A 16,414-nucleotide genomic window follows, 5' to 3' on the forward strand; every position below is an offset into this window, starting at 1 on the left:
GAGTTCCCTGGGCTATACAGTAGGTTCTCATTAGTTATCTATTTTATACACAGTATCAATAGTGTATATATGTCAATCCCAATCTCCCAATTCATGCCACGCCTCCCTTTCCCCCTTGGTATCCAAACGTTTGTTCTGCCGTGTTACCCTCTCTGGACTGGTGTGAAGACATCCAGCCCACCCTTCTAGTGCGAGGCCCAGCCGGGCGGGCGGGCAGGCAGGCAGGCAGGCATGGCTGTGTGGCTTTAGGCAAGTTGCTCTCCCTCTCTGGGCCTCGGCATGACAGTTGTTCCAAGAGGTGTTTCCCCAACTCCCAGGTCTCCACTAGCAATGATCTTTGCACCCAAGCTCTGGGGGCTTTCAGCAAACTCTAGCTGCACGTGTGGAAACTGCAATGTGAACTCCTCAGTGTCAGGACCCCATGTGGTCACCCACCTCTTGCTTCTGCTTCCCTCACCTCCTGCCACACAGCTGAAGATGCTCCACCTCCCAGCTTTGCACCTGCTGTTCCCAATACCTGTTCAACTCAGAAAGGTCCCCCTGATGCCCACCCCCAGACAAAACAGTGGCCTGGTGACCTGTCGGGGGCCATGGGATTTCCAGTCTCTGCAGAGCCCTACTGCAGCCGATATTTTTTCTTGCTTAGCTTATTTATGCATTCAGCCTCTCCCAACAGACTGCAGGGTCCAGGGGATGGAGGACCGAGCCTGCCTTGTTTACTGCTGTATCCCCAGAATTCGACTTTCATTTGCTTTTATTTACAAAAAGAAAGAAAGGAAAAGAATGTACAAAGCGCTTTCTGTCTACCTGGCATGTATTTTCATGAGTAAAGCAACACCAAAGCACCCATTTTACAGATGAGGAAACTGAGGCGCACGGCCGCTACATAACTAGTCCAAGGCTCCACAGCTGGTCTACATACATAGTCTGAGGCCCCACAGCTGGTGAGCAGCAGAGCTGGGATTTGAACCCAGAGTCTGGCTCTTGAGTTCTCTGGCCGCCGGTATTCAACAAATACTGATTGACTGAATGAATGAATTGGCAAATGAAGGAATGAAGGCTCACACATCAAGCTTATAAACTGACTGCTTTCCTGAACACCTCTCAGCAGGGCCCGAGGCAAAGCTGAGCCCACACGGCCCTGAATTGTCCCGGACCTTCCCCCAGGCACTCACCCAGATCCACCACAGCTCTGGAAGTCGGGGGGCCACTGTCTGAGGTCTCAGGAGTGCGGGAGCCACCTGCCCTCTCCGCCTGCCTTGTCTGGCTTCCCATGGCTCAGATCCTGCCAGGCCCTGGCCCGGTCCTGCTGCAGAAGTGGGGCGGCCTTGATTAGGCAGCCAGTGACGGGGAACGCCCCAGTTTGCAGTGGCTGAGTCATCCTAATGTTTCTCCCATGCTAGACCCCGTGAGGGGCTGAGGGTTGGGGGTGCTGCTGGGGAGCCCCCACCGGGCAGGTCTGGCTATGGATCAACACATCACTTTACACGCATTAACTCATTTAATCCTCCCAACAAAGCTATGAGGTGGATAGCATTACTCTCCATTTTACAGATGTGACCATGGAAGCACAGAGAGGTTGAGCAACTTGCCCCAGGTCACACAGCCAGCGAGAGGCAGAGCCGGGATTTGAAACCAAGCAACCTCGGACCAGCGTCCATACTCTTACCCTCTGAGGAAGGCAGCTGGGAGCCCCGGAGTCTCCACAGTGACTCGCACCCAGCAGGTGAACCGTCATCAAAGCTACTTCTTTGACAATGGGGCAGAGCCCCAGCTCCTTCCCAGGGGTTAAGACTTCAGGTTCTGGCAGCCACTAGTCCTGGGTAAGATTTCCAGTTCTGTCACTTGTGGACTGTGTAACCTCAGGCCAGTGAAGACCTCTCTCTGTGCCTCAGTTTCCCTGTCTGCAAAATGGGGTTCCGAGCATGCTCCTAAGGTGCTTACTCAGCGTAGGACCTGGCACGGGCACCAACCCCAAATAAGTCAGAGCAGCTATTATTATCCCCCGACATCCCCTCATTTGCTGATCACAGGGTTAATTATAAGTGGCATTAAATTATACACACACAGACGCATCGACCTCCCTTCCCCAGAACCCCTGAATCTCCACCAACACTCCATTACCCACACGACAGCACGACAATAGAGCATCTTCCCAGCCCCACTCCACCTAGCCTGCCTCCATCCGAGGGTCCCAGGCCTCTGGCACTGAGGATGTGACACCATTTGGGGGCCGGGCGTCGTAAGACAGATGCAGCCAGCAACCGATGACACGTCCAAGAGCTGAGGGAGGCGCTTTACCTACAGCATCTCCTGTCCAGGCTTGCCATGAAGCAGGCTGTGATTGCTCTGATCTTAGAGATGAAGGAGCACAGAGAGGTCAACCAACCAGCCCAAGTATGCACAGTAGGGTGGGTGCTGGAAATCAGCGCCCCCCCTCCAAGCCAGAGGCATAACTTCATTTTGCAAGTGAGAAGGCTCCCACACAGAGAGGTTAAAGGGCAGAGGCGATGCCACACAGAGAGGGAGAGAGGAAGGAGAGAACCAGGAAACAAAAATATCGGGATTTTCAGTTTCCCTAGGAGGAAACGCCTGGCCTTCCTACAGGGGACTAATGTAATAGCAAAGAGTTCAAAAAACAAACAGAAAAAAACTCAAAAGCCGCAGGGACCATCCAGGGAGTTCTGGAGAAAATCTGCTTCAAAAAAAGGGTATTTATGGGAGCGGGGTCACTGTGACCCAGAAACCCAAGCTCCAAGCCCCAGATCAGGGTGGAATCCATGGGAATGAGTATGGGGATCTCCGAGGAAAGAAACCTCGGTGTGTTTTCAGGTCTGGAATCCTTTTGGCCTCCGCAGGACTGGGAGGGCGCCTCGATTCCGAGAACAGGAGAGGGATTCCACGGGCAGCCCGGGATTCCACGGCCAGCCCGGAATAGCACCAACCCCCAGGTCCAGCCTGGCCAGACCCGGGGGAGGGGCAGCGGTATCGGCAGCTCCTCAGAGGAGGGGAGAGAGAAGAGAGACAAAAATAAAGCAACACGAAAGTCGGGGCCTGTCCGTGAGTCACTCCCACCCGCTTGTTAATTTTCGCCTTTGCAGAAGTGTAAGCCAATTGATTTTTTTCATGCTCCCCACACACAACACCCCGCCCCCCGCCCCCCGACAACGCTTCTGAAATATCAGAGACAAGACAGAAATGGTACGTCGGGGTTCTTTTTTTTTCCCTTTGTGTGTGTGTGTGTGTGTGTGTGTGTGTGTGTGTGTGCGCGCCTTTTCTTTCCTTAAAGAAAAAAGAGAGAAGGGGGAAAAAACCCACAAACCACACTCGAAATCCGTGAGCTTCTAGAAGGCCAGAGGGTGTGACAAGTTGGACCGCTGGGTCAGCAGACCCAGGTATCACCGCTTCCTGTGCATCCCAAGCTAAGATCTGCCCATGTCCGGGCTGTCCATCCTCCTGGTGACAGGCTGGCATGCGCTTGAATTTCACCCCCTTCCAACACCCCATCTTCTCCGGCTATAAGCCAGGAGCTTTCTGGTTCCAGGCTGAAGTCAGACAAAATGTTTGAAACCATCTGAAAAGCCCTCATCCTCCCCAGCGCAGTGGTGTGACTTTTGTCCACGGACCCACACGGGCTTTTGTCAGCTTGGCACTTGGATCTTGCCCACGGTCCCCACTGGAGGCTGAGCCCCCCTGCGCGGCGGGCAGCTGGGGTCTCTCCACACTCCCCCGCCAGGCATATTTTGTAGCGGGGAAGGACAGGGCAAGGGCAGAGAGGGGCACCTCCTCCTTGCAAATTCTGGGAAACAGGCCACCCACCCACGGAGGGTGTGCCAGGAGGCTGTCCTAGGTGCAGAGGAAAGCGGGGTGGCATCTCAGCGCCCCTGCCTAGGCCCCCTGCCTCTTTCCAGAAGCACAAGCCCTCCCTCTACCCCCAGAAAGGGAGCCACGGCCCGCAACGTGCTGGCCAAGCCCACTGCACTTCCCAAGGACCTTTCTCAGGCTCCAGATGACTCTACAAATGGAACCTAATGCGCTCCATCTGGGGGTGGGGGGTGGGGTGGGGCGGGGATAGCTTTCAGCTGCAAACATTAAGCTTTGTCAATTATCCCCCAAACCCGCCAGGTTTATAAATATCCGTCTTTATTTTTAGGGTTTTCCTCCCCTTCCTGAAGTCTCTCAATGCCCCCCCCCCATGCGCAATGGCTACACTAAAGTCACGCGAAGCAGGTGAACCTGGGGCTCCCGGGTGCCGCGCCTCAGAGCCACGTAGTCCCTGCCCGTTCCTGCCTGCCCCTTCCCAGCCACCTCGCTGACCATTGTTCGGTGGAGTAATCAGCGAAGCCACAGGTCTCCTAGCGCCTGGCTCCTGGGAGCGGCAGCTGGAGGTGCGCTGTGCTCCAACACCTGCGACAGGCTGTTCAGTGCCAACCCAGAAGGCAGGAGGGGAAATCGAGTCACCCCTGGAAAGCCGTTTGCTGAGGGGAAGTGGATCTGTCTCCCCAGCCCGTCCCGGGTCTAGGGAATACCAGGCAAAGCCCCACGCTCTGAACAGCCCAAAGAAGAAAATGAGCGCACAGGGATGGCTCCAGAATTGTCCCCCCAGATGCCACAACTAAATCCCTGACATCCAGGGAGCTTCTCCCCTTCCACCTGGTCCTGACACCTCGGCCCAGAACCACAGCCCCAGTGTTGGGAAAAAAATGCCCCATGTCTCTGAATGGGGCCCACAGATATGTGAAGATGCCCGGGATCCCCTGGGAAGCAGGGGAAAAAGAAAGGTGCTTGGAATGCTGCAAGGAGCTAGAAACAGAAGCACGGTCAGTGGGCGATGATTCCTGTGCGGGCAGCAGGCAGGCGCCTGGCTGGCAGTGCTCCTCCTTCTGTGCCCACCACAAGGCCAGGGTCCCTGAGGGAGGAGGGTTCCCCCAAGGAGCCCAGCCCACACCCCAGCAGCGCCTTCCAATGCCACACCCCGGCCACACCAGAATGACCCATCCCCCTGTCCCCGCAGAGGGTGAGGAGTGGGCCAGGCGTGGCCTCTCCTCGCAGGATGGCCACCGACATGACAACACCAGCCCCCGTCCCCTCCTGGGGGGCCAATGTCCTCGGCTGGGTGGCAGGAATAGAAAAGCGCATGAGCTCACCAGGTAGGCCGGGTCTCCCACGACGTTTTGTTTGCCTGTGCCCAATTATACCAAACTCTCAGGGCAATCAAGTATGGCGGGTGGCTGCCCCCAGGGGGCTGGGGGGGGCCGGGGCCCCAGGCAGAAGTGCACCATCATGGTGAAGGTGCCCCCCAGGCCCGGGCACAGGGCAAGACGAAGCTTTCTGGAGGGGGAAGAATGGAGACACAACAGCAGGCATCAAGAGATGCCTCTCGGAGGGCATTGTTGGGGGCGGGTAAGGGGAGCCAGCCAGAGACCCAGGCCCAAGTTGGTGGGCTCTAGGATTGGGGGGTGGGAAGCAGCCGCCCCCCAGCCCCAGCTGCCTGCCTTCCGCAGCCAAAGTATCAGCTGGCAGAGGAAGAAGAGAGCTGAGGGACAGAAGGTAGGCGAGATTGGCAGGGGGAGGGGGCACAAAGGAAGGGGACCCTGGGAGGGGGAGGGGAGCTATGCAAATGGTAGAATCGACAGAGTCCCTCAGCGATTAATAAAAGCTCCAGCAGCGGCGGTTGGTATCACAGGAGTAGAGGCGCGGGCTGGCTCTCTCTTCTCACTGGTGCAAGGTGGCTCAGAGGGGGAAGCAGGGCACCCCAAACAAAAGGAACCCTTGCCCCCTGCACCCCAGGAACAGCAACAATGGGGAACATCAAGGGAAGACTAGAACCCCGGCAGCCAAAGTCCTGGGGGGGGGGGCGCGAGGAGACCAATGGGAACCCAGAGCAGGTGGGCCCCTGTCCTCGGGACCCTCGGGGACCCTCCGGCTTTTGTCCCCGCTTCTCAGAGTCCTAATACCCAGCCTGGACACCTCAGACGCCCACCCACCTCTTCGCGAGCTGGGGGCCAGGCTGGTTTTTCAGGGGTTTGGCCAGAGGCAGAAGGGCCCCACACTCAGAATGAAGACTCCCCCAGATGGAGATGGGGGGAAAGGGGAATCCCAGCTGAGCCCGAGAGGGGGAGGGGAGGCACCTCCCAGACGAAGGCGCTGGGGAGGTTTGTTAATTTGGGGGATGAGGACCCTAGGGGGTGGCTAAATTTGAGGAAGGGTTGCAGAGGAAAGGACGCTCAAAAGCTGCTTATTTACGGCTCCTAGAGGAGGATTTGAAATCGGGGAAGAATCACTAAAGAGGAGGCTCTAGATTTGGGGGGGGTGTGGCTGAAAAAAAGATTCCACTTTGGGGTGGATTCTCTGATTTGGGAATTTTGGAGAGAAGGCAGACGAAGGAGAGTTCTCTGATCTAGGGGGAGTTTCGTGGGGGTAAGTGCCCAGGATTTGTTTGTGTGCTGAGGGGGGGAGGGTGGAATTCTAAATTTGGGAGTGATTTCCGTAAGGAGCAGTGAACTTGGCCGCAACCCGGCCAAAACCCTTGCGCTCAGAGTATGGGCGCTCGAACTCGGAGGGCTTCCCTCCGGGCACGGCGCCCCCCTACCCGCACCCCCTTCAACCTGGTTCAGACGGCTCCGCCCCCCGGGATGACGTCACCGCCCCTCCCCCCCGCAGCCCCCGAGGGGGCTCCCGGGGCGTGCAGAACCCGCGAGGCTGGCAGCTCCAGGGGCGGCTTCCCCTCTCCCGGGATCCCCACGGGGCCCCCAGCTCCGAAGGGAGGTCGGGGGCCGGGCGCGCGCGCCCGCCCGTCCGCCAGAGTCCCTGGGGCTGGGGGCTGCCTTGCCCTACCTGGGGAAACTGGGAGGGGGAGCTGGGGCCACAGTAGGGTGGGGCAAGGCTAAGGTAGCGGAAGGCTCCCCACCAAAGGATAGATGAGGCCGGGAGGGCACTAGGGGGAGACAGCATTGAGTAGGGGGGTTCTCTAGGGGAGGGGGATTGGAGAGCGAAGGTGGCGGGCAGAGCAGCGGCCCTGAGCGCACCGGCCAGTCGGTGCCCCCCTCGCTCCCACCGGGAGCCGACTGTCCCGGGCTGGTCTCCACTCCGGGGCGCTCCCTGCCTCCGGGACCCGGCCGGGGAGCCTGGCCGGGCGCCGCTGGGGCCAGCACCCCCTCCCCACACACGCGCGTCTTCCCTCCGCGCCTTTGCCCCGCCCGCAGCCCGGGGTGGTGCAGCCGGCGGCGCTGGGCAGCTTCCAACGCCGCGCTCCGGGCGAGTCCAGCCCAGCCCCCTCCCCCGCCGCGGCGAAGCCCCCCACCCCGCCCGCCGAGCCCTCCCCGCTGCCCCTGTCTGCCCCGACCCAGCCCCTCAGGGGCATTGTTCGGACGCAGCTTGCCAGGCTCAGCGGCTGGGCGTGCAGCCGGCTGCAACGGAGCATCCTCCAAGCACAATGGCCGTGTAGGCTTCCCCGGCACAAAGCCGGCGCTTTGCCCACTCCGCTGCCTCCGAGAACCCCATTGGAGCGCCTGCATTTTTTTAAATCGAATTCATGATTTTTTTTCCCCCCTTACCTGGAGGCTGGCTGGGCTGGGCTCCCCCGGCTCTGCCCCGCTTCACATCCTGGCTGTTGCATGGGATTCGAGCGGAGCCCGAGCGCCAGCGGCTCGCGGCGTGCGCGCGCCGGCCGGGCTGCCGGGCGGGCGGCGCGAGGACACTCACTGCGGCTCGCGCTCCCCTCGCGCCGGCTCGCGCGCCCCCCCAGTCGGTGACGTCATCCCTTCCGCTAGCGCCGCCGCCGCCGGCTGGGGGCGGGGCCGGGGCGGGGCTGGCACGGGCGTGTCACTGCGCAGCCGCGTAGTCGCCACGCCCCTCGTCCAATGAGGCGGCTCGGCGGGGTCACGTGGCCCTGGGCGTTTAAAGGGCTGTGGGAGCACGTGGGGCGTGGGGCTTCGCGCGACACGTGGGTGGCGGCGTCAGCACGGGGTACCCGTCTGTCCGCGGGTCCGCCCGCTAGCCCCAGGGCGCTTGGCCCAAAGGCCATGGTGTTTGCCATGTGCTGCTGTAAACTCTGCCATGGCTCCCCAGTGCCCTCCGTGTAAAATGCAGCCCCCTCTGGGGGGCCCGTTTCTCTGTGTTCGCACCCATCACTCTGCCTCCAGGTGTCTATACCTAAGCCAAGCCAGCTTCTTACAGTTCTTTCAATCTGTTCACTGCTGACTCAGGGCCCTTGCCCCTGCTGTTTCTTCACCTGGAATAGTCTTCCCCCAAGATCTTTCCCTTCTCTTTTTTCCCGTCTCTGCTTAACCTGCAGCTCCTGGGAGGAGCCTTCCTTGACCATGACCATCAGCCACCCCACGCTCCATTCTCTGTGCCATTGTCCTGATTTAATTCTGGTCATGCTAGGGTGTGGATCTTCATGGGGCCCGGAGATCCCTGTGTCTTGGCTGCATGAATAAGGGAATGAGTGAGGGAACACTTCCTGCAGAGTAACCACTTTACAAACATCTCTTCTAATTACCATCAGCTGTTGCCCTTGAGGCAGGACAAACCAAAGTAGGAACCCCAGCTCAAACACTAACTTGCCGTGTGGGGCCCTGCCTCAGCTTTCCCACCTGCAAAATGGGTTTGCTTCTCTGGGTCTCAGTTTCCCATCTGTGAAATGGGGCAAGGTGTCTGCTGCTCACAAGAGAGAGTGAGGATGAAGTGTGATACTGTGCCTGCTTGCCCTGTAGTTGGTGCTTGAAAATGGGATAATGAGAAGAGGAAAAAAAAAGAAAAGAAAAACGGAAAGATTACCACGGAGGGTGGGAGGGCTCAAAGACACCAAACAAGATTGCACATAAAATTATCGTATTCTGAACCTGCTGGAAGGGTTTTATTTCTCCAAGGTATGTGTTTGGAGAGGGCCTCATCCCCACAAAACGACTCAAGTTTAGAATTTGGGGTTTTTTCCTCCAAAACCATTGATTCATTCATTCCTGGCCAAAGATGCAGATATAAACAAAAGGCATTAACTCAGGGAACAAAATGAGAAGGCGGAAGTCATAAATAGGAGAAAAGAGAGGAAGAGAATGAATAATTCAACAAGCAACCTAAATTAAGCTTGGAGTTTCCCAGAGGCCAGTGCAGGTTTGCAGAACCTATTTTGTCCTCCTTCCTAGCAGTGTGACCCTGAGCTAGCCATTGACAATCTAACCTTGGTTTTCTCATCCAAGCAATTGGGAAACAGCCTCATCTTGAAGAATCAAATGGGATGGTCTGTGCACAAACGCTTAGCTGATTTGAGGTACACAGTAGATGCTCAAGCCTTGCATACTCGACGGAGGTAGAGTGAAATGAGAGGGCATGAGCCACACTCAGCCCTGCCACCTATTAGGAGAGGAACTTTGAACAAGTCACTCAGAGGCTCACTGTTACCATCTGCAAAAAGGGTACAACCACATCTACCTCTGAGAGTTCTTGTGAGCGGCAAAGGAAAACAGTTGTAAAATATGGTGCAGGAAACCAACCCATTCAGGCCATCAGTCTGTGTGCCAGGCTGTTTTTAGGGCTGGGGCACAGAAATAAACAAAAAGGCTAAAAAATTCCTGCCCTCCAGGAGTTGAGTCCAGTGGAGGAAATAGACAATATCTCACTTGGGGTAAAAACCCAAGTCCTCCTTGCAGCCCACAAGGTCCCCCAATGCCTGCCCCCATCACCTCCCTGCCCTCACCTCCTCCATCTGCACCCCTTGCTCACTCCATTCCACCCATGCCAGCCTTCTCACTGTTCCTTGCAAACATCAGGCACAGTCCAGCCTCAGGGCCTTTGCACTGGCTGTTCCCTCTGCCTAGGATGCTGTTCCTCCTGCTTTTCCCAAGACTGGACCTTCCTCATTCTTCAAATCTCTGAAAGACCCTCCCTGACCATCCTGCCAAAGTTTATCTTCATCTCAGTACCAGATTATTTATTACAATTTGGGACTGATTACTCTCTGGGGAAGTTTGCTTGTTTTCTGTCTATCTCCCCACTTTATCTGTGCCTGTTTGTCCATCTGCCAATGTAGGATAGTAATAGTCTCTATCTCCTAAGGTTGTTAGGAGGGTGAAATGAGTTACACCATCTAGAGTCTAGAAGCACTGATAAATGTGACCACTGTCAATGGAAAAACCAAGATGTCTAGCCAGGTGATCATAAAAATCAATACAGGGAAAACAGAACATTCTAGTCTGATATTGTTGCAGCCTCTGGCCAGCCCCAGAGGGTTGACAAGTGTCAGAAGGGCATTAAAAATCCTGTAACACCAAACCAAGACCTCCTGCAAGCCGAAGCCTGTAGAGGAAACAGGAGAGAATGTTCTCCCTGGGAGCACGGCTTAAGCCTCAAAGTTCTACAAGGTGGAAAATACTAGAATTGGGAGGTGGGGCATAGTAGGTTCTGAGTCTCTTTTGTGTCTGCCAACCACAGAGACTGGCAAGCTGTGGATGTGACTCGTTGCTTGTTGGGTGAAACGTTCAGTTAATGAACATCTCCACCTTTTGCAGGGGAGTGGTGGGCTTTCTTCACCCTTCCACCCTCCTCCTCCTTCCCTGACCGCCCAACCTCCACCCCAGTATCTCCCAGAACCTGGTAATTAGCTTCATTGTGTTTTCATTGAGACAACTCCAGAGAAACCATCAACTGCCCATCATGGTATGTACACAGGACTCCTCATGCCAAGTTCACGGAACCCAGCCTTAAATTCTTTTTTTTTTTTTTTTGCGGTATGCGGGCCTCTCACTGTTGTGGCCTCTCCCGTTGCAGAGCACAGGCTCCGGATGCGCAGGCCCAGCCGCCATGGCTCACGGGCCCAGCCGCTCCGCGGGATGTGGGATCTTCCCGGACCGGGACACGAACCCGTGTCCCTTGCATCGGCAGGCGAACTCCCAACCACTGCGCCACCAGGGAAGCCCCCAGCCTTAAATTCTTACAAGCCATTTCCAAAACATCTCCCTTACAACTCTGCCCTAAGCCAGAGAGTCCACTGTCTCTGTGCATTCCTTCAAGTTAAACATTTCCCTCTCTGTCTCTTCCAAAGTTCACTTCAAATGCCAAAGAGAAAAGGGGCAGATGGAAACACCCCATTTGCTGACTGGCTGCTCTTTACTGGGTTCAATGTGGGACCCCTTTGTGGGGCCCCTGATTTAGTTTATCAGGTAAGCATTAAGGCTCTGGAGTCAGAAAGACATGGTTTCAAATCCTGGTGGTAGCACTTAACAGAATTCAACATCCCTTCATGATAAAATACTCAGCAAACTAGGCATAGGGGGTATTTCCTTGACCTGATAAAGAACATCTACAGCTAACATCATACTTAATGGTGAAAGACTGGATGATGTCCCCCTGAGATCAAGAGAAAGACAAGGATGTCAGCTCTCACCAATGCTATTTAACATTGTACTCGAGGTTATAGCCAGGCAATTAGGCAAGAAAATGAAATAAAAGGCATCCAGACTAGAAATGAAGAAGTAAAACTATCTCTATTTGCACGACATCATTTGGTAGATAGAAAGTCCTCAGGAATCCACTAAAACAAAACTATTAAAACTAGTAAACAAGTTCAGCAAGGCTGCGGGACACAAGATCAATTACGCAAAAATCCATTGTATTTCCTAAGCATTGGCAATAAACAAGCAAAATGAAATTAAGAAACCAATTCCCTTTGCAACTGATCAAAAAGAATAAAATACTTAGTGATACCTTTACTGAGAAATACAAAATTTTGTACTATGAAAACAACAAGACATAGCTGAAAGAAATGAAAGAAGACCTAAATAAATGGAAAGACATCCCATGTTCATGGATTGGAAGACTTAATATTAAGATAGCAATATATCCCCAAGTTGATCTATAGGTTCAACCCAATCCTTATAAAAATCCCAGCTGGCTTCTCTGCAGAAATTGACAAGCTGATTCTAAAATTCATATGGGAATTAAAGGGACCCAGAATAGCCAAAACAATCTTGAAAAAGAACAAAGTTGAGGGGCTCACACTTCCCAATTTCAAAATTATTGCAAAGCTACAGTCATCAAGACAGTGGGGTCCTGGCAGAAGAATAGATGGTCAATGGAATAGGACTGAAAGTCTAGAATAAACCCTCTCATCTATGGTTCATTGATTTTCACAAGGTTGTCCACTCAGTGGGGAAAAGAATGGTCTTTTCAATGGTGGCACTGGGAAAATTGTATCCACGTGCAAAAGAATGAATTTGGACCCCTACCTCACACCATATGCAAAAATTAACTCAAAATGGATCTTAGACCTAAATGTAAGAGCTAAAACTGTAAAACTCTTGGGTAAAAACATAGGCATAAATCTTCATGATTTTAGACTGGACAATGGATTCTTTGGGGATGAAAAAAATATTTTAAAATTAGATTGTAAATGATTGGTGATGATGATGGTGGTTTGTGAATATACTAAAAACTATTGAATTCTATAACTCAAGTGGATGAATTGTATGGAGTGTGAATTATGTCTCAATAAAGCTGTCATTTAAGAAACTCTTGGTTAAACTTAAAAGCTTTTGCACAGCAAAGGAAACCATAAACAAAACAAAAACACAACATACAGAATGGGAGAAAATATTTGCAAATGAAGCAACTGACAAGAGATTAATCTCCAAAACATACAAACAGCTCATGCAGCTCAATATCAAAGAAACAAACAACCCAGTCAAAAAATGGGTGGAAGATCTAAATAGACATTTCTCCAAAGAAGGCATACAGATGGCCAAAAGCCACATGCAAAGATGCTCAACATCACTAATTATTAGAGAAATGTAAATCAAAACTACGATGAGGTATCATCTCACACTAGTCAGAATGGCCATCATCAAAAAACCTACAAACAATAAATGCTGGAGAGGGTGTGGAGAAAAGGGAACCCTCTTACACTGTTGGTGCGAATGTAAATTGGTACAACCATTATGGAGAACAGCATGGAAGTTTCTTTAAAAAAACTGTAATAAAAATAGAGCTACCATATGATCTAGCAATCCCACTCCTGTGCATATATCTGGAGAAAACCGTAATTCAAAAAGATACATGCACCCCAATGTTCATTGCAGCACTATTTACAATAGCCAAGATATGGAAGCAACCTAAATATCCATTGACAGAGGAATGGATGAAGAAGATGTGGTATGCGTACACCATGGAATATTACTCAGCCACAAAAAGAATGAAATAATGTCATTTGCAGCAACATGGATGGACCTAGAGATTATCAGATTAAGTGAAGTATGTCAGACAAAAACCATACGATATCACTTATAAGTGGAAGCTAAAATAAGACACAAATGAACTTACTTACAAAACAGAAACAAACTCACAGATAGAGAGCAAACTTATGGTTACCAAAGTGGATAGTGGGGGTGGGGGGAAGAGATAAATTAGGAGTTTGGGATTAACATATACACACTACTATATATAAAATAGGTAAGCAACAGGGACCTACTGTATAACAGTGGGAACTATACTCAATAACTTTTTTTTTTTTTTTTTTGCGGTACGCGGGCCTCTCACTGTTGTGGCCTCTCCCGTTGCGGAGCACAGGCTCCAGTCGCGCGGGCTCAGCGGCCATGGCTCACAGGCCCAGCCGCTCCGCGGCACATGGGATCCTCCAAGACCAGGGCACGAAGCCGTGTCCCCTGCATCGGCAGGCGGACTCTCAACCACTGCGCCACCAGGGAAGCCCTACTCAATAACTTTTAATAGCCTATAATGGAAAAATAATCTGGGAAAGAATATATACGTACACGTATAACTGAATCACTTTGCTGTACACTTGAAACTAACACATTGTAAATTAACTATACTTCAAATTTTAAGAAGACATTAAAACACACAAACAAAAACACTTGGTTATGCCACCTCTGTGTTACATGACTCTGAGCAAACCACGTGTGCCTCTGTTATTCTCAGGTTCTTTGTCCTGAAATCAGGTATAATTAGACCTACCCCACTCAGGCTTTCTGTGAGCGTCAAATGAGCCATGTCACAGGAAATTATTTTGGCAAGTGTAAAGAAATACTTGAATCCAGTAGAAGGGAAAAAGCTTGAATTACCAGGTACAACCCCACTGGGGACTAGTATACAGCTATGAAAAAGAATTGGTAGCATGGACCCATGAGGAAGGATCTCCAGGATAATTTGTTCATGATATATGCAAGTGGAGAGCTTTGTTCCACCTTCCACCTTCCACCTAAGTTTTCAGCTTATCCTTCCTTATTTTAATATGAGCAAATGCATACATTTGCATATCTATAAAGCCAGTTCACCACCATCATGCAAAATACACAAAAGATGGGATGGATGGGTCATTCAAACATTTCTCTTAAAATGACATCTTTCTCTTTGTGGTGACAGAATAGTTCTGAATCTTCATTGTGGTTGTGGTTACACAAATCTGAACATGCAATAAAATGGTAAGGACTACACACACACACACACGCACACACACACACACACACACGTGCCTATAAACCTGAAAAGTCTGGAAGATGTCAGTAGAATGTCAGTTTCCTGATTTTGACAATGTTCTATGATTAGACCACTGGGGGAAGCTGGGTGAAGGGTACATGGACCAATCTGTACTATCTTTGCAACTGCCTGTGAATCTGTAATCATTTCAAGATAAATGCTTCTCAAGGAGCATATTGGGTGGCTGAGGTGCGGTGTGCATGTTCTGTCTGCTCCCCATGACTGGGTTGGGCATGGGTGTTGCTTCCCTACTTGGAGTGCCTACAGACAACACTATGCTAAACATTTTGATTCTCACCCATCCACGCAAGCTGCTTTCCCTAACTCTCCAAACCCAGCCATTCTCCATTTAAGCTCTTACAGACGGTTAGTGAGAGAAGAAAGTGAGGCAGCCCTAAATTTTTGGAGCATGAAGAATAGGGAGCCTATGTGGGTTGGAGCCCAGGCCTCCATGTCTGGACCCCTCTGCTCCCCTGGCATTTTGAACCTGTATTGGTTTCCTAAAAGCACCACAAACTGGGTTGTTTAAATGATGGAATTCTATCGTCTCACAATTCTGGAAGTTGGAAGTCCAAATCAAGGTGTTGGCGGGGCTGTGAGGGGAAGCCTCTGTTTCAGGCCTCTCTCCTTGGCTTACAGAATGCCATCTTCCCCCGTATCTCTTCAGATCACCTTCCCTCCGTGCATGTCTGTCTCTGTGTCCAACTTTCCCCTTTTTTTAAGGACACCAGTCATTTTGGATTAGGACCCATGTTGATGACCACATTTTAACTTGATTACCTCTGTAAACACCCTATTTCTAAATAAGGTCCCTTTTTGAAGTCCTGATGGTTAGGACTCCAACATAACTTGTTTGTGGGGGGACATGATTCAACCCAGAACAGCCTCGCCCAGAAGGTGACTCAGCTGAAATCCATCTAGGACTTCAGCTGCTGCTGGGTAATTAAGGGGCTTAGCATCCCCAAGACATACTACTAGAGACACCAGACCGTGGCCCATACATCAGGAGCACCCTTTGCTGATGGCAAGAAGATCCAGGCTTTCAGGGAGGCTGGAGATGCCATGCCTCAGGTCAGCTCTAAGGCCTGCCTGGAACATGGAGAGATCAAGGGACTTTATTGCACTGTCTTCCTGGGAACTCAATGACAATCTTCCAAACTGGCCTCTGTTACCTCCTACCTGGTGTAGATGTGGTCTCTGGACTCACCCATTTTACGGGACAGTGGCCTGGATTTTCCACCAGGTGGGGGCTGAGTCTTATATCCAGGGCCCAAGGGACACACCTAGTCTCACCATCCAGACCCCCTGCTTCAACCTCACCAAGCCAGGGTCCTCCTACCGCCAACACCTTGGGTCCCCAAGCATAGCACCTGAACATCTGGGTGGACCTAAGGTGATTTTAAATTCTACATACACAGAGCATGAAACACCACAGAATCACGCTGGCCAAAGCTATTCGCTTCTCTATTTTCTTTTCCAGGAGAAAGTCTTGGGTGGTGCTAGCTGAGTCATGAACGCCTGCCTGCTCACATTCTCTCAACACTTCTTCCAGGAAGGAGAGAGATGGTCTTGCTGGGAGTCTGTGCCCGAGAATGGTGGTCACAGCTCAGATCGGATCATTGCCCTCGAATAATTTCAAGGCTGGACCTTCATCCTTTTTCCTTGTAAACTTTGGCCTTACTTATTCGTGGGATTGGTTACTTTTACTTGCTTTTGTGTATTCATTTCATTTGCATCCAGCTCTAGAGAAGGGTGGCCTAATGTTCCTTTTGTAAAAAGAAGTGTGGTTACCTAGAAGCAAACAAGTGGGCATAAAGAAAATATGAAGTAACCGATGGTCAAGCACCTCCTCCATGTTTGAGGAGGATTAAAGTCCAGGGCAGACTGAATTGTCTTGATGAAACTTGGTGATGCCCGAGCAGTATGG

This window comes from Delphinus delphis, chromosome 3 (assembly GCF_949987515.2).
Source record: "Delphinus delphis chromosome 3, mDelDel1.2, whole genome shotgun sequence".
In the NCBI taxonomy this organism is placed as follows: Eukaryota; Metazoa; Chordata; class Mammalia; order Artiodactyla; family Delphinidae; genus Delphinus; species Delphinus delphis.